Source organism: Aquarana catesbeiana, linkage group LG06 (assembly GCF_042186555.1).
Source record: "Aquarana catesbeiana isolate 2022-GZ linkage group LG06, ASM4218655v1, whole genome shotgun sequence".
In the NCBI taxonomy this organism is placed as follows: Eukaryota; Metazoa; Chordata; class Amphibia; order Anura; family Ranidae; genus Aquarana; species Aquarana catesbeiana.
The window spans coordinates 256,691,802-256,710,009 of record NC_133329.1 but is presented as its reverse complement, the minus strand read 5'-3'; the positions used below and the strand labels follow the sequence as shown (position 1 = coordinate 256,710,009).

Here is an 18,208-nt window from a genome sequence, read left to right as displayed (position 1 = left end):
TGTGGCTGAGCTCCAGAGATGCAGTCGGGAGATGGGAGAAAGTTGAAGAAAGTCAACCATCACTGCAGCCCTCCACCAGTCGGGACTTTATGGCAGAGTGGCCTGACGGAAGCTTCTCCTGCAAGACACATGAACGCCCACATGGAGTTTGCTAAAAAAAAACACCTGAAGGACTCCAAGATGGTGAGAAAAAAGATTCTCTGGTCTGATGAGACCAGGATAGAACATTTTGGCCTTAATTCTAAGCAGTATGTGTGGAGAAAACCAGGCACTGCTCATCACCTGTCCAATACAGTCCTAACAGTGAAGCATGGTGGTGGCAGCATCATGCTGTGGGGGTGTTTATCAGCTGCAGGGACAGGACGACTGGTTGCAATAGAGGGAAAGATGAATGCGGCCAAGTACAGGGATATCCTGGGTGAAAACCTTCTCCAGAATGCTCAGGACCTCAGACTGGGCCGAAGGTGTACCTTCCAACAAGACAATGACCCTAAGCACACAGCTAAAATAAAGAAGGAGTGGCTTCACAACAACTCAGTGACTGTTCTTGAATGGCCCAGCCAGAGCCCTGACTTAAACCCAATTGAGCATCTCTGGAGAGACCTAAAAATGGCTGTCCGCCAACGTTTACCATCCAACCTGACAGAACTGGAGAGGATCTGCAAGGAGGAATGGCAGAGGATCCCCAAATCCAGATGTGAACAACTTGTTGCGTCTTTCCCAAAAAGACTCATGGCTGTATTAGATCAAAAGGGTGCTTCTACTAAATACTGATTTCAGTTTCTCTTTTTTTAAAAATCTGCAAAAATGTCAACAATTCTGTGTTTTTCTGTCAATATAGGGGTGCTGTGTGTACGTTAATGAGGAAAAAAATGAACTTAAATGATTTTAGCAAATGGCTGCAATATAACAAAGAGTGAAAAAATTAAGGGGGTCTGAATACTTTGCGTCCCCACTGTGTGTGTAGATATGGATAGATATATATATCTATCCATATCCCCAAATTCCAATTTTTTTACTGCTGTGGTCCAGAAGAAATGCAGCCACCCTCTTTTGCTCACCTCCTGCGATGGACTAGGACTATAGAATTCATAGTGTAGATGTAGCATAAAGTGCACTGCTCGTTCCAAACATATGAAAGTTGAGGGGGGGGGGGGGTTGGAGCTTAGTGAGGATGTTACATTTAGTAGTGGGTTTGTATAGCTTATTTTTAGTGACTAAGGATATAATTTATTGTCACTTTATATAATTTGTCATCTTAACTACATTCCAATTAAGTGCCAGATCAATTTTATATCAGCCAACATTTGCTCAGACTGTATGCATGAAGAAATGTATGCTTTGATGTTTTTTTTCCTTTACCAAAGCCATACTAGTAAGTAGCTTTAGCCCCCGTTCACACCTATGCGAATTAGATGTGGCTTACACCAAATCCAATTTGCAGGACATTTGAAAATACATTCATATGAATGCATCTGGTTCACATATGTGCATTGCATTCACACTGCCCATTGCACAAAAAAAGTGTGCGTTTTCTGGGCATTGCGGTGCAAATTCCAAGCCCATTATCTTCTAAGGGAACACATCTGATTTGCAGATGCATTGCGTTTTGAACATGGATTTTCTCCTTCTCCTCACTACACCTCCCCCTCTACATCCCCCCCCCCCTGCTCACTGATCTGCAGCTAAAATGCAGAGGAACCTCTGAACAACTGATTTTTATCTTCCCGGTGAAACCTGAGTTTCAGTTCACACCGCACATGTGTGAACACAGGCTGAAAGGTAAATTTACAAGTACTACAAGTAAAGGGACAGTCTGTGTATCTATAAATAATTATGCTAACATCTACTAGATTGCGGCCCACCAGCAGTTGGACCACCAAGTAGTGATACATCTTATAAACACATGCCTCCATTTTCAGTGTATAATGTGCACTTTGCCACTACTCCCAACTCTGAATATTTGTTTGTATACAATTACATTAACCATAGGATATTCTGGTTACAAACAATCTATCTCAATAATGCAAAAAATAAATAAATACCATTTTCTTTATAGAGGGGGTAATTTTGCTCTAAATAAACTGAAGAAATTACAGTGAATACATAACAAGGAAATGGCTTCTATCTCCAGAGCTTGAAATTTAAAATCTGACATGACATTACTGAAGGTTAATTGCAGTAGAGATACTGCTTTTATATTCGGAGCTTATTCAGCAATTTTGCAGTGCTAACCATCAATTTTGGAGGCAGAACATAATTAAATACATGTTTATTTTCAGTCACCTTTGGACTGGTCAGCAGAGCTGCAGGAAAGCAGTAAAATAAAAATGTGTAGAGTCATTCGCAGTGAAGTGCTCTATGAACTTCTGAGCTACCTCAAATTCATTAATACTGGAACATCCATTAAATTGTTTTTCTTCTTAAGGTTTACATTTGAAGTGCTCCATGGAATTTAGAATAAATGTCAGTCACATTTCATCCATAACTTTTGAAGTAGAAATGTTGAACTGTAGCATCCCTGGATTAAAAAAAAAACATTTTAATGAGCACATATATTTGTATAAAAAAATCCATTTTTTTTTTTTTTTGTTTCATAAGTTTTTTTGTTAAAAGAGAATGAATTATACAAAAGATATTTCATTTCACAAAAGTTATCAAAAGTACAGCATGAATTAACAGGTTGTTGATTTAAATATTTGAACTTTTGAATTTCTACAAACAGCTTATGAAGCCAAAATAGTAGAACCGTGTATACGTTTTAATAACATTTCAGTACTAGATATTGTTTCTTATATGCAAAATTAGATTAACTGATTCCTATATATGTCCTCATGTTATATCTGGTTTTATGGTTATTTTTTTTATTTTAAATTTTGGCTGGATGTTAGGTCATAATTGTCGATGCAGTAGAATGAGAAAAAAGAAAAACGGGGGAAAAAAAGAGAAGGATGGGGGGGGGGGGGGGGGGGGAGTTCCAGACTCCCATCTCTCTCTCGTGCTATGTTAATATGGAACATTAAAGAACTTGTATAGGTGGAAAGCATAAGAATTTGGTATGTTGGTCCCAATTTTGTTTTAAAGTGTTGCCAGCTGTACCATGTTGATGTGAATCTGGGTAACTTTTCATGTGAGATACTGATAAATTCTTCTATTTTTTCAATATTGTTGATTCTACAATACCACTCCTCTTTCGTCAGGGCTGTTGGAGAGCGCCAGTGGCACGGAATGCAGTGTCTTGCTGCATTTATCATAAACATTGTTAGGGAGTTAAGATATCTCTTCTTGGGAATGGTGGTATGATGAAGCAGGTATACAGCAGGGGAGTAATCCACATTATCAGATGTGACAGAAAGAATGGTGTTGTGTACTGTCTGCCAAAATGTTTGGATTACAGGACACGACCACCAAATGTGGTGCATTGATCTGACTGGAGCATCACATTGCCAACATCTATTAGGAATTGCATTTTAGAATTTATGAAGCAACGCAGGGGTTCTGTACCATTTCGAAAGAATCTTGAATCCACATTCTTGGGTGGCTATATTAAGGAAGCCTTTGTGTATGTAGGAGCAGATTGATTCCCATTCAAGATCAGTGATTGTTATATTTAGATCTTGTTCCCATGCTGAACACGCATTACTGGAGAACGCTGAGTGGTCATTGAATAGGGAGGAGTACAGGATTGAAATGAGATGTCTTTGAGGGATTTTTTTTTGGAGGAAAGTTGTTCTAGAGTGGGCAGGTTTTTCGTCCAGTGTCGGGCGGTTTCCTTCCTAGATAGAAAATGTTTAATTTATTATTATTACTATTATACAGGATTTATATAGCACCAACAGTTTACGCAGCGCTTTACAATTAATTTGTATGTTTGTCCAATGTGGTATGTGGTTAGGGGTCAGTTTAACGTTAAGATCTTCTATTGTGAGGAGTGTGTCTGTGGGTAGCAAGTACATCTCTATGGGGCCAAATTCGTGTGAGGAAATTGCCGTTTGTGCCTGGGGGAAGTCTGGGTTTGTGAGTAATGGGGTAAGCAGGCTCAGCCAGGGAGTGGAATTTGTTGTTTTGGTCGAAATTTGAAAGGCTGTTAGTGTGGGACCTATTAAGGGATGACACTTTGAGAGGATACATGGCGTGGGTGCAACCATGGTACTGATCTCAAGCATTGGGGAGTGACTGAGTGTTCTAGAGTGATCCAGCCTTTTACAGTGTGATGGATGTTCCAGTCAAGGATCCGGGCCAGGTGTGCTGCCCAATAGTAGCGTCTTAGGTCAGGGAGTGCTATTCCCCCTTTGTTTTTTTGGAAGAGTGAGTCGGTCTTTACTAATATATATTTGGCATTTAGGTGGTAATTTAGTTATCCAGAGGTTCTTAAACAGGGTACCTATAATCCTTAAGAGTATTGGACTGAAAAATTTGAAGCTGAACCCCTGAATAAGCAAACGTCTAGATTCAAATGGAAAAACTTTGCCTTTGCACAGAAGTTTCCTGTAATAAAGACCATACATTGCCACTCTCTTGCCTTGATTAGGGTGACTGGTCTTGTCTCCGCCTCCTTCTGTAGTATTTTGCAGTCAACCTGTAGTGGGGGGGGGGGTCTGCTGGATCCTACCCACAGCTCTGCTCCCTACACAGGCTATACACAGCACAGTGATGGTGTCACTACTTTTACAAGATATCTATTTTTGCAAAGGTATTTGGTGCACACGGTTGGATTTAAATTTTTGTGGCTACTTGGGAACATACTCAAATGAAGGATTTTGTGCCTTAAGTTCAGCTTTAAAATATATATATTGTTAGTTCGGATTATTGGGCACCAGGCCTTTTTTCAGGGGGAACGCGGGTGAACGCAGTTCCGGCACCTCCAGCACTGAATGTATGTACTGGCAAGGGGTACTGGAGGGTCTATTGTTGCTGGCTGCTGGGGTATCTATCGTTGCTGGTGGGGGATCTGTTTTTGTGTGGGGGTCTTATGTTGCTGGGTAAGTCTACTGTTGCTGGTGAGGGGGTCTTATCTTGCAGGGGGGTCAATTGTTGCCGGGTTGGATCTACTGTGGAGGGAGAGGTCTATTGTTGCTGGCTGCTGAAGGGTCTATTGTTGCTCGGGTGGTACTTTGTTGTGGAGGGATCCATTGTTGCTCGGGGGAAGTCTTTTGTTTGATGGGGGGTCTATTGTTGCTGGGGAAAAGTCTTTTGTTGTGTGGGGGATCTGTTGTTGCTGGGGGGTCTATTGTTTCTGGGGTGGAGTCTATTGTTGCTCATTGTAAGGGATCTGTTTTACTATCTTAGTTGTTTTCTTTAACAAATTTCATAGAAATTACTGAGTAGCCCAAAATACTTGTATTCTCAGAAAGGTGCTGTACTGGGAGGTGGGTAGGGGGTGAAACCAAGGGATAGTGCTTAGAGATGGATAGGGGGCGGAGATGAAGAGTGACTCGGAAGGGTGGAGTTCCTGCACCTATTCCCTGAGAAAAAAAACCCTGTTAAGTACCATTACCAATATCAATTAAGATAGCGAGGTGAGGCCACTAACCTACTTCCAGCGTTATCAGTTAATAAGTTTGCACTAAGCAAAAAGATTACGCCATCTACTACAGCGATTGTCAGTTTCCCCAGAAGCCCTCAGGCAGGGCTATTACCATAGAGTAAAGTTACCATCTATGCTTGTTGAAAATGCATGCAAACTCACATAGTTTCCTGACGTGCACAGAAATATGCTGACCATTTAGCAGACTTGCGTTTGTGCCATTAATTAACGGCACCCCCATACATCTGCATGTGCATCTGTTTTCACAAGCACCAAACAGCATGGTGCCACAGCACTATGTGATTTGGTACAGTGAGTTTTTGGAAAAGAGTCAGGGACTTCTTTTCTCCATTTCTCATGCATAGGGCAGCCCATTGAAATGAATGGGCTGGCCTATGCACAACATGCAGGAATGCATGAAAACTGCGCCTAACAGGAGGCTCCACCTGCATAAACATAACAATCATTCATGTGACCATAGTACCTGTGAAAAAATGGACTGTTTAATAATTTTTTTACAATATTATTTGGTATTTTTGACATTTTTAAGGCCCTGTGGAGGGGGTTTTGGTGAAATATCAGTGGTCTAAACAGACCCCTGATGTCTCATTTTTGAGATCCACACAGATTCCTGAATCCCTTTCTCTGCAGCCTCAGCTGCACTGCTGAATGAATGAACGGGAGGCTTTTTGTACAAAGGCTTTCTGTTCAGTAACAAACTAAAGCACAGTAAACACAGTTTACTATGCTTCAGTTATGAATGAACACAGGAACAGTTGGTACCAATTACTGTGATCATTCAGGAAATGAATGCCATGTTTACTGCCCCCCCCCCCATCATCCTGACACTGATCCCCCTGTGTCCAACACCAGCTGACAGCAAGAGAACTGAGAGGAGAAGAAGCTGACTACGGCGGGATAGGGGGGCGGGGGTCAAGACACACAGGAGGATCAGAGCTATGAAAAGCTTAATCATGGGGGATGTGAGAAGTCGGATCATGGAGGAAAGTGGTTTTGGAGAGGCAGAGGGTGCAACATCCGGAAGCGATCCCTCTGTGGCTTCTGCGGCAGCAGCTGAAAGGCAACAGGAGAGAGAGGAAGAGAAGCCAGTTGCACTGCAGGGGAACCAGAGGGTGATCGGCTCCAGTATTTGACCTTCCATGCCTCTCCAGGCCCTCCTGTTAAATTGATGGGGCCTGGTCCCCATACGAGAGGGCCGGTGCTACCCCCTTATTGGTGGTCCTGTCTTCAGGTATGAGATATGCATACTTACGTTGGTCCAAGCTGAACCATTGTAAGTAGGCAATAAAGATGAAACCTGAAGTTCAGTTTCAAATGGCATGAATATAAACGGTACACCATTTCAACTTATAGTACTGCACTGTAGGAATTCATTTGAGTAATTGGGGCACTTTCATTCTCTTTCTACATAAGAAATATTTTCAAATTTTACATGTCATGGTTGTCTTGAGCTGAGAAAATCCGGTATAAAGTGCAGTTTACTTTTTTGACCTGCTTAAGAAGATGTTTGTATGGTATGGTAGGAATGCCCATCTGATGAACACTGTATCTTTAATAACTGCAGGCATGATACTTGGATCCTTGTCTACCATCAATTGGAATATTGCAGAGACCACCAGTCATACCTAGAATTGCATGTGGAACAATTTCTTTCCAGAGAATAGAGAAGACAAGTTGTACAGAACTGCTGCAAGGAAATTCGGACAGTGGGAACGAGGAATTGGACATGGTGTTACCTATCAAGAGTCAATAGAGAGAATCATTTACTATCTGAAAAAACTGCGTTCTTCTCCAAGGGACACATGTTCCATTACTTCTGATTCATAAAAGGAATCTGTAGTGTATCTTCAGTGAGTAAACATTTTTATTTATACTGTAAAGTTTCTGTGAAAGTTATTTTGATATGATTTTGACTTTTTGTTGATTGCTGTTTTGTATTTTACAAAGCATAATATCTGTTTGTCTTAACGTTAAAAAGGGTACTTAATCATCTTTAAATCCAGGATTGAACCAGTGTTTTTTTTTGTTTTTTTTTTTTTTCTTATGGTTTTAATTGGACCAGAGTGGTTTTCTTTCTGTTTTAAATGATTAGACAATGGTCACAATAGACAGGCATGGTCCACTGTTGTCAGAATCAGATACAGTACCTTGATTTGAGAAATACCAAGCAGCCATTACTGAACTGCATGCATGTAGATAGATGCACCTGCAAAGAGTTTGCAGTTAGTAAGTAGGTAAGGTACAGGTAGGCAAGTATTTTATTACGAAAATGTATGTTAATGATACACACATTATGATGGAAAGTTTATTTGTCCTTGTGAAGAGGCTGTAAGGGGTTCTTCTTCAGTTTGGCTTAGTAGTCAGTAGATGAATCTGAAAACTTTGAATCTGACAGTTCATTTCCGGACAATTTTCGGTTTTAGTACAGTACATATTACACTGTGTTTTGGGTTTTTTTTTTGCAGTTCGGTTATTAAACCTCCCTGTTTTCAGTATTATGAATGTCAAAATTAACATTAAGTGAAAAGTGCACTACTCGGTAGCCTTAAACATAATTGTTAATAACTAGTACTTGTGCATATTTTTACTTAAAAATATGCTGGTTGCAGAGACCCTAAAAATTGTATGCGACTCTGGTCAGAAGTATTTTAGTTTATTTTTGAGTATACAGTATTTTGGGTTTTAAGCGTATTCTGCTTCATACCATGCTCCCAGCGCATTTACTCTAGCTCACCAAAGATTAAAATACCCTAATAAAAATTCTAGAAAAGAAGTCACTTCAGGCCTTTCATGTGTTGGTATTTTATAAATGTGTAACAATATAGCTTGACTCAATTTATTTAGAAGTTTATGTGAAAAAATGCCAGCAAATATATTTTTTAAGGCTGTGTTTAGTGTACCATATATTTATATTGCAGTTTATTAATTGGTAAATAAACTGCCAAATACATTTATCTATATTGTATACATCACATTCATGTTTCCCACTGCCTAGGTATTCTTTAGTTTCCAGAGACAATTCTGTGTATTTTAAGCTAGCCAAAGACCATGTATGGGTTGGTTGGTTGTACTGAAGAAGATCGTTCAATCAACTTCAGTGCAACCAGCCTCTCCTGTTTTGTTTTTTTTTTGTGTCGACCACTGCCGGCGTGATCATTGTATCCTGACGGCTGGGAAATTTCCTGCTGTCAGAATGCAAAAGCTCAGCGGGAGCTATTCCTCCATGATGGGTATCAAGCAACCTGCTTTAGGTATCAGAATACATTTTTTTTTCATGAGTAATTTTCTGACACCATATTGTACTTGCAATGGCACATTGTTTTGGTAACACAAAATTACTTAAAAAAAAAAATACTATTAAAAGATTATTGCAGTGTATTGCACTGTGAAATAAATTCATCTTAACTAACCCCCACCCTACCAATGAGGTTTCTATCCCTTTTACATATCTTAGATTCATAGGAGATCTGGTGCAGAAGTTGCAGTTTAAACTAGACTGCCGTTCTCTGTGCTGAGGGGGCCATGTGCATATGTGTAATATTTTTTCCATAGATGGGAAAACCTGTAAGCTCACAAGTAGATGGATTTCCTGTTAGGGCCTATGGAGAAAGCCATGCATGCAAAGGGCACATTTTTGGACTGGCACTTTTTTTCCCCCGAGAAACTAATTAGTAAAAAATAAAAAAATGTATTAAAGGGTGAGTTTAGAGATGACGTTGAGTTAAAATACGCTTAAAGCGGACCTTTAGGCTTTGTTCACATATGAGCCACATGCGGCTCACAGCAGGGGTCTGGTGCATGTTGGTTCACCGTTTCAGGTCCGATTTCAGCCTGAATTTTGGGCTGAATTCGGCCCTGAAAGGGTCCAAGAGATGCACAGCGTTTTTCTGCAAAACGCACTGGACCTGCTGCGGGGATGTATGAACCGGCTCCGTAGAGAGCCAGTCAAAATCTCCTGCTATTGCGAATTGGATGCGGAGACCCCACATCCAATTCACAATGGTGTGAACCCAGCCTCCCCCAAGTCATTTTTTCAACTTTCCATCTATTAAATGTTCTGCCCTTGTTGTTTTAACTTTGGATACTGGTAGTTTAAAAAAAAATTCTGCCAGGAAATACCTTATACAGCCCACTTCCTGTTTCTTGTCTGGTAAAAAGCCTAGGCTTATGACATCATGCACAGCTCTCTCTCTCTCTCACTCTTGTCAGAGTTTGCCAGGAAGGGAGGGGGGCTGAGTCATAAGAGGGCCAATGAGAGCTGCAGGGCTGAAGAGCTGGAGGTGTGCCTCTATGTAAATCCAGGAAGTGAACAGGCAGCAGCTTCAGCGGCCCACAGTTAAAATGGATGCTGCCAGACTCGGTGGAGGGAGATTTCTGCAGCATATTTGGCAAGTACAGAATCACAGTATATATAAAATAATATGTAAGGTGGTTGGAAGGAGGCTTCAGAATGGCAAATATGATTTTATTAGAAATTATGTGAACAGACTGTTAATTTCCCCTTTAATATTTACAGAGCATCTTTAACCTGGTTGATATACAATGCTTGTTTTACCTGATGCTGGGAGTTCATTGTTCATTCATTCATGTTCATGTTAACCTTTAGGATGCTATTTTTTATTTCTCATTTTATGACTCTATACTGCCTTTGTAGTACAGTAACACTAAAGCATTCAAGTCTATGCTACACACCCCTACAAAAAAAAATCCCAATTGAGAAATGTAAGCATCCAAGGGTATATAACATCAGGTATACTGCAAAACCACTTGCTTACTGGACACTTAAACTCCCTTCCTGCTCAGGCCAATTTTCAGTTTTCAGCGCTGCCACACTTTGAATGACAATTGCGCGGTCATGCTACACTGTACCCATATGAAATTTGTTTTCATAGTTTGTTATAAAAGTTTGTTGCAAACAGGTCATTTTTCTCCTTCATTGATGTGCGCTGATGAGGCTGCACTGATAAGGTGGCACTGATAAGATGGCACTGATAGGCACTGATGAGGCTGTACTGATAGGTGGCATTGATGGGCACTGATATATGGCACTGTTAGGCGGCATGTATAGGTGGCACTGATGGGCATTGGTATGTGATACTGGTAGGTGGCACTGATGGGCACTGATTGGCAGCGCTGGGCACTGATAGGTGGCACTGGTGGGCACTGCTTAGCAATGTTGATATGCACTGGTAGGCACTGGTATGTGGCACTGCTTGGCAGCAGTGGGTCTGGAGTGTGCGGGACCAATGTCCCATTTACTTCAGACAGTAATCGGCTTTTTTTTTTTTCCTCACACTGTCAGCATGAGGGAAAAAACTGATTACCGGCTCTGTTTACTTAATGTGATCAGCTGTGATTGGCTGACAGCTGATCATATGGTAAGGGGCCTGGACCGGCCCCTTACTCCGATCTGTGATCAGCCGAATTTTATTGACTGATCACAGAGCGAGCCGCCCCTGCAGGGTGCACAGGCAGCTCCTGCAAGGGAGGACGTACATGGACACCCTCCAGGCAATTTAGGCCCACGTTGTAGCCGTCTTTCGGCTATAGCGTGGGCGGGAAGAGGTTAAGATGACGAAAAGTAAATTTCCAATTTTAACCCAAGGGAATTCTTTTATCTGCCCTACCCAACCCCAGAAAATTACCCCAATATTTATACGACTGTTATGAGTATAGGGATACTTAAATTTCACAGAAATGTCTAGATCATACACAGACTTGATCAGATCTGTTATTAAGAGCAACCTCCCAAACATAACATCCTAATTACATGACTAATCAGAAAACGTAAAGGTAAACCAGTGATATTTGAAAATTAAGCTCTGAGATGCATACAGAAATCACAGCCTAGCTGCTCAGAAAGCGAGGAAGGGCTTCAAGAAGTACATTTTGAATGACCCCGTGAGATGTTTTCTGGATTTTGCTGGTAGAGAACTCAAAATAAAGTTCTGAATTTAGCCCAGCTGCAGTGACTGTCTCAGTGGCCTAACTAGAACCTTCAGGGCCCTGATGCAAGAAGCCATGAAGGGCCCCCCGGACAGGGCCCTTTCCTCCAAGCCCGGTGGTGGAACAGCAGGGCCCAGTCGCAAGTAAAGCTGCATATAAAGGAACCAATTTCTCCATTTCCCAAGGGCAGCTGAGACCGATCCTCAGCTGAACTGTAATCGGCACTGCAGGGATCTCATCACACTGATTTGACCTAAAGTGAAAACACAGTGTTTGCTGTGCTCTTTGCGTTATCAGTTAAAAGTAAATTGTTTCCTCCATGTACACTGGTTTCCTCCCACACTCTAAAGACATGCTAATAGGTTAATTGGCCTATGTCCAAAATTGGCCCTTGTATATGAATGTGAGTTGGGGACCTCGGATTGTGGCCTCCTTAACCACTTCAGCTCCGGAAGGTTTTACCCCCTTCCTGACCAGAGCACTTTTTACAATTTGGCACTGCGTCGCTTTAACTGCTAATTGCACGGTCATGCAATGTTGTACCCAAACAAAATTTGCGTCCTTCTCTTCCCACAAATAGAGCTTTCTTTTGATGGTATTTGATCACCTCTGTGGTTTTTATTTTTTGCGCTATAAACGGAAAAAGACCGAAAATTTGGAAAAAAAAATATTTTCAACTTTTTGTTATAAAAAAAATCCAATAAACTCAATTTTAGTCATACATTTAAACCAAAATGTATTCAGCCACATGTCTTTGGTAAAAAAAAGTCAATAAGTGTATATTTATTGGTTTGCGCAAAAGTTATAGCGTCTCCAAACTAGGGTACATTTTCTGGAATTTACACAGCTTTTAGTTTGGCTGCCTATCTCATTTCTTGAGGTGCTAAAATGGCAGGGCAGTACAACCCCTCCCCCAAAATGACCCCATTTTGGAAAGTAGACACCCCAAGGAAATTGCTGAGAGGCATGTTGAGCTCATTGAATATTTAATTTTTTTGTCCCAAGTGATTGAATAATGACAAAAAATATTTACAAAAAGTTGTTAATAAATGATATATTGCTCACACATGCCATGGTTATATGCGTAATTGCACCCCAAAATACATTTTGCTGCTTCTCCTGAGTATGGGGATACCACATGTGTGGGACGTTTTGGGAGCCTTCGGGGCCCCGAAAACCAAACACCGCCTTCAGGATTTCTAAGGGCGTAAATTTTTGATTTCACTCCCCACTACCTATCACAGTTTTGAAGGCCATAAAATGCTAATATGGCACAAACCCCCCCCAAATGACCCAATTTTGGAAAGTAGACACCCCAAGCTATTTGCTGAGAGGCATGGTGAGTATTTTGCAGCTCTCATTTGTTTTTGAAAATGAAGAAAGAAAAGAAAAAACTTTTTTTTTTTTCTTTTTTCAATTTTCAAAACTTTGTGACAAAAAGCGAGGTCTCCAAAATACTCACCATACCTCTCAGCAAATAGCTTGGGGTGTCTACTTTACATAATAAGGTCAATTGGGGGGGGGGGGCATTCCATGGCCTCCGAAACTGTGATAGGCAGTGAGGAGTGAAATCAAAAATTTAGCAATATATCATTTAGTGACAACTTTGTGCAAAAAAAAAGAAAAAATTGTCTTTTTCCCGCAACTTGTGTCACAATATACAATGTTCCATGGACTCAACATGCCTCTCAGCAAATAGCTTGGGGTGTCTACTTTCTAAAATGGGGTCATTTGTGGGGGTTTTGAACTGTCCTGGCATTTTATGCACAACATTTAGAAGCTTATGTCACACATCGCCCACTCTTCTAACCGCTTGAAGACAAAGCCCTTTCTGACACTTTTTGTTTACATGAAAAACATTTTTTTTCTTGCAAGAAAATTACTTTGAACCCCCAAACATTATATATTTTTTTTAAAGCAAAGGCCCTACAGAATAAAATGGTGGGTGTTTCATTTTTTTTTTCACACAGTATTTGCGCAGCGATTTTTCAAGCGCATTTTTTTGGGAAAAAATGCACTTTTTAAAATTTGAATGCACTAAAACACACTATATTGCCCAAATGTTTGATGAAATAAAAAATATGATCTTAGGCCGAGTACATGGATACCAAACACGACATGCTTTAAAATTGCACACAAACGTGCAGTGGAGACAAACTACATATATTTTTAAAAGCCTTTACAGGTTACCACTTTAAATTTACAAAGGAGGTTTAAATGACTTCCCCCTCGATCTGACCTTCGCGGTGATACCTCACATGCATGGTGCAATTGCTGTTTACATTTGACACCAGTCCGACGCTTGCGTTCGCCTTTGCGCGAGAGCAGGGAGGAAAAGGGGTGCTTTTTTTTTTTTTTCTTTATTTATTTATTTATTTTTTGCTTTTTTATCTTATTTTTAAACTGTTCCTTTAAATTTTTTTTATTTATCATTTTTATTGTTATCTCAGGGAATGTAAATATGCCCTATGATAGCAATAGATAGTGAGGTACTCTTTTTTTTGAAAAAATTGGGGTCTGTTAGACCCTAGATCTCTCCTCTGCCCTCAAAGCATCTGACCACACCAAGATCGGTGTGATAAAATGCTTTCCCAATTTCCCAATGGCGCTGTTTACATCCGGCGAAATCAGTCATGAAATGCTCGTAACTTCTGGTTTCTTATGCCATAGAGATGATTGGAGCCATTCTGGTCTCTGATTAGCTCTATGGTCAGCTGGCCGAATTACCGGCTGCATTCTCGGGTTTCCTGTTGGGACAGGAGAGCCAGAGAAAACCATGGAAGATGGTGGGTGGGGGGGGGGACATTCCATCCCACTGCTTGTAAAAGCAGTCTAGAGGCTAATTAGCAGCTAGGATTGCTTTTAAATGAAAGCCGACTGCTGGCTGAAAACAATGATACCAAGATGATACCTAAACCTGCAGGCATCATTCTGGTATAACCACTCAAAGTTCAGCAACATACCGGTACGTTGCTGGTCCTTGTTGGGCATATATTGTAATCTTTTTTTTTCATGCAGCCTGTGGGCTGCATGAAAAAAAGAGATTGATTGGTGGGTATTCCCACCATTAGAATACCTCCCTTCATCCACCCTAATGATGGGCATGCATGCACCATTTATATATGCCGAAGCAAGGGGGCATCCGCCCCAAAAGGTAGGAGCAAATCGCTCCTCCGCCCCTGTTGCCCCCATGCTTCGGCATATATGCTCTTTTTTTTAACTGTGGTGGTGGAATCACCTCCGACAGTGCTGGAGTCACAGCTTTATGTATTGTGGGAGCAAACGCTGTTGCTGTCAAGATAAATGAATCCGCGCTGCAGCTGAATGGCGTACCTGCTAAGCAAATGATGGTTAACAATAAAACAAAGTAACATTACAGTATAACAGTAAGACGTACCATACCTGCAAAGCAAATACAAAAAAAATAGTAAAAAATAAAACATTTTTTAACGCAACCTGTGCCTAAAATATATATATGCCGAAGCATGGGGGCATCCACCCGCAAAAGGTAGGAGCAAATCGCTCCTCCGCCCCATCTGCCCCCATGCTTCGGCACAGGTGCTGAAGTATGTAACTGTGGTGGTGAAATCACCTCCGACAGCGCCGGAGTCACGGCTTTATGTATCGTGGGAGCAAACGCTGTTGCTGTCAAGATGATTAAAAACACGCTGCAGCTGAATGGCGTACCTGAAAACAAAAAAAATGGTTAACAATAAAACACAGTAAACAGTAAAGTATAAAAAAAATACATACCTGAAAATCAAACATGATAAAACATAACAATAAAACATTGCAGAATAGAATACAGTAAAAAAGAGCAGAACAATTGAGAGAGAACAATAAAACGACAACTATTTTTGTTTTTTTTTATTATATATTTTTTTTGTGTATTTTTTTTTTTTTCTACTTTTTTTTTACATTTTTTTTTTTTTATAACTGTAACTTTTGTAACTGTAACCTGTTCCAGGTTTGGGTCTCTCAAAATGCGATGGCATCTTGGGAGACCCTGTGAAAGTGTGCATAGTCTGTGCAATGCTGTATCCTACGCTAAAACTCAACTAGTGTATGGTAGCGCTCAAAAATTCACCAATGCAAAGACCAGGATTGTCAGGACAGGAGGGACAATAATAGCGGATGTCACGCCTATATCCGCGCTTTCTGCAGACACAACATTTTCTTTGGGGGGGCTCGTCGGGTAGGGGTACGCGGGAGGACATAAGGAAAATGCCTCTCATGCAGCCGGCTTACTGCATTTGGATTGGGAAGGTGAGGTAGAGCTCCGTCTGGAAACAGTAGGGCTCTGATGATCTCTTCCTGGAATTTAAGGAAGGATCCAGTCCGTCCTGAAGCTCTGTATAGCACATGAGCATTCAGCAAAGCCAATTGAAATAAGTATACAGACACTTTTTTATACCAACGCCTGGCCTTACGGGCAACTAGGTACGGTGCCAACAACTGGTCATTGAGGTCCACCCCTCCCATATTTTGGTTATATTTGTGGACACAGAGGGGTGTCTCCACAACACCAGTCTCCGCAGTAATTTGGACCGTCGTGTTTGCATGAAGGGAGGTAAGAACAAAAAAAAAATTCTTATTTTTTTTCCACTTCATAGCGAGCAAATTATTACACTGCAAGCAGGCTCTCTCCCCTAGCCTAAGACGGGAATCTACAAGCCGCTGGGGAAAGCCCCGGCGATTTGGTCGCACAGTGCCACATGCTCCAATCTGATGATCAAAAAGGTGACTAAAAAGTGGCATGCTTGTGTAATAATTGTCCACATATAAATGGTACCCCTTTCTGAATAAGGGTGACACCAAGTGTGAAGTGCATGAACCGCAAGATCTGCTCTTATCGTGCCCTGGTCATGGAGGCAGAGAACAAAGGCATATGGTGAATTGGGTCAGTGGACCAATATGACCGCAACTCACTCTTTTTAGTTATGCCCATGTTGAGGGAAAGGTCCAGAAAGAGCTTAAATTCGGAAACCATAATTGGTCTCCAATCTCTGACAAGGGAGGACTGGGAAATAGTGGCGATGTGTTGACCAGCGTACAAATTGCTTTGGCCCACAATAGATCTATAGAGATCTTCAGTGAAAAACAGCGAATAAAAATCAAGTGATGTAAAATCAACTGTTTCCACCTGAATGCTGGGTTGGCCAGTGAATGGGGGAAGTACGGGTGTTGCAGAAGTGGTGGGTTCCCAATTAGGATTGGCGAATGCAGCAGGAAGGGCACTATGGGCACGACGGGCCTGTGTTCATCTTTTTGGTGGCAGCGGGACACTACTTGTGCTTGCCAACTCACCTGCTTGAACTGCACTTATGGGACTCACCACGTCACCAAGTGTTACTGCAGTGCTGGATGTATGACCAGGGTGTACTAGGCCGCTGGTGCTTGCCAGTTCACCAGAAGGAATAGCAGCGCTAGTACTTCTCTGCTCCATACGAGAGCCCTGCGGTTCTTGCACCTCAACAGCAGAAGAAGAAGATTGGGGTCTGGTACGTCTGACCTTGGCAGGTACCACAACTCGTCAGAGCTATCTGTCATGGAGCCGCTGCTGTCTACAGGTTCGTATACTGAGCCTGAATCTGACAGATGAATGACTTCCTCTTCACTATCTGTCATGCTCAGAAACGTGTAGGCCTCTTCACTAGTGTGCCTTCGATTTGCCATTTTGGGCACTAAATTTAGTGGTACACTAGTGAGACTCACAGGCAAAAAAGCTCCTGACTGTTAGCGACTGTATCAAAGCGCTACCAAAAAACTGTTAGTGATTGCAGGGATCAGGCCTGACTCTGCGAATGCTGCAATTATGTGTTTAGTGTTTTGTAAGTGACAGTGATCGATCGATACTGCACTTGGGTGGGCTGGGCTGGGCGGAGGGGCAAAACGCAGGCGCTAGCAGGTATTTGGGCTGATCCCGCTAACACTGCGTTTTTGGGAACCCTAAACTGCTGGGGATGCTAGTATAGATCTGATCGGATCAGATATTGATCTGTTCAGATACTATACCACTAAGGGAGGTGTATGCTGCGTGCGTGGGTGTTAGCGGAACTGGCACTAACCTGACGCTGCCTGGGGCGACGTAGACCCTATCTGACCCTAAAACTTAACTTATATCACCTGCCAGGCGATTAGGGGGTTAAACCTTTATTAGGTATTAAACAGCGGGTGCCCTGAAACTATAAAAAACAAACTAGCCAGAGTCACCCGTAACAGTTATACAGTGATCACTGGTGAAAGGGTTAACTAGGGGGCAATCAGGGGGTTAAAACCTTTACTAGGTAGTATATGGGTGTCCCTGATGCTATAAAAAGCTGATGGCAAACCTAAATATTTACCTCACTAACTAGCGTCACCTGTGACACTAATACAGCGATCAGAAAAACGATCGCTTAGTGACACTGGCGACAGGGGATGATCACGGGGTTAAAACTTTATTAGGGGGGGTTAGGGGGGTACTCTAGACCTAAAGGGGCCTAACACTAACTGCCCTACCACTTATAACTGTCACAAAATGACACCAATGCAATAATCAGAAAAAAAAAAAAACTGCTATTTGTGTCACTGTGACGGGGTACAGGGGGGTGATCGGGGGGTGAAAAGTTTGCCTGTCTGTTTTACTGTAAGTGTAGCGTTTGGTGCTCGGCGCCAGAATGAAAAAGACCGTCACGAGGAGCACTTCCTCTGCCGCTGTTTACATTACAGCAG

The 18,208-nt window shown here is 41.7% G+C and overlaps 1 protein-coding gene across 3 annotated transcripts in view; it reads left to right on the top strand.

The window, feature by feature from the left end:
* Window positions 1-18,208, top strand: part of GULP1 (GULP PTB domain containing engulfment adaptor 1) — a 1,281,953-nt gene that overhangs the window by 247,522 nt on the left and 1,016,223 nt on the right. For all 3 annotated transcript variants that reach the window (XM_073633218.1, XM_073633220.1, XM_073633217.1), the window contains exon 2: window positions 7,113-7,398. The gene's annotated coding sequence lies outside the window, so the exon portion shown is untranslated. The remainder of the gene's footprint in view (window positions 1-7,112; window positions 7,399-18,208) is intronic.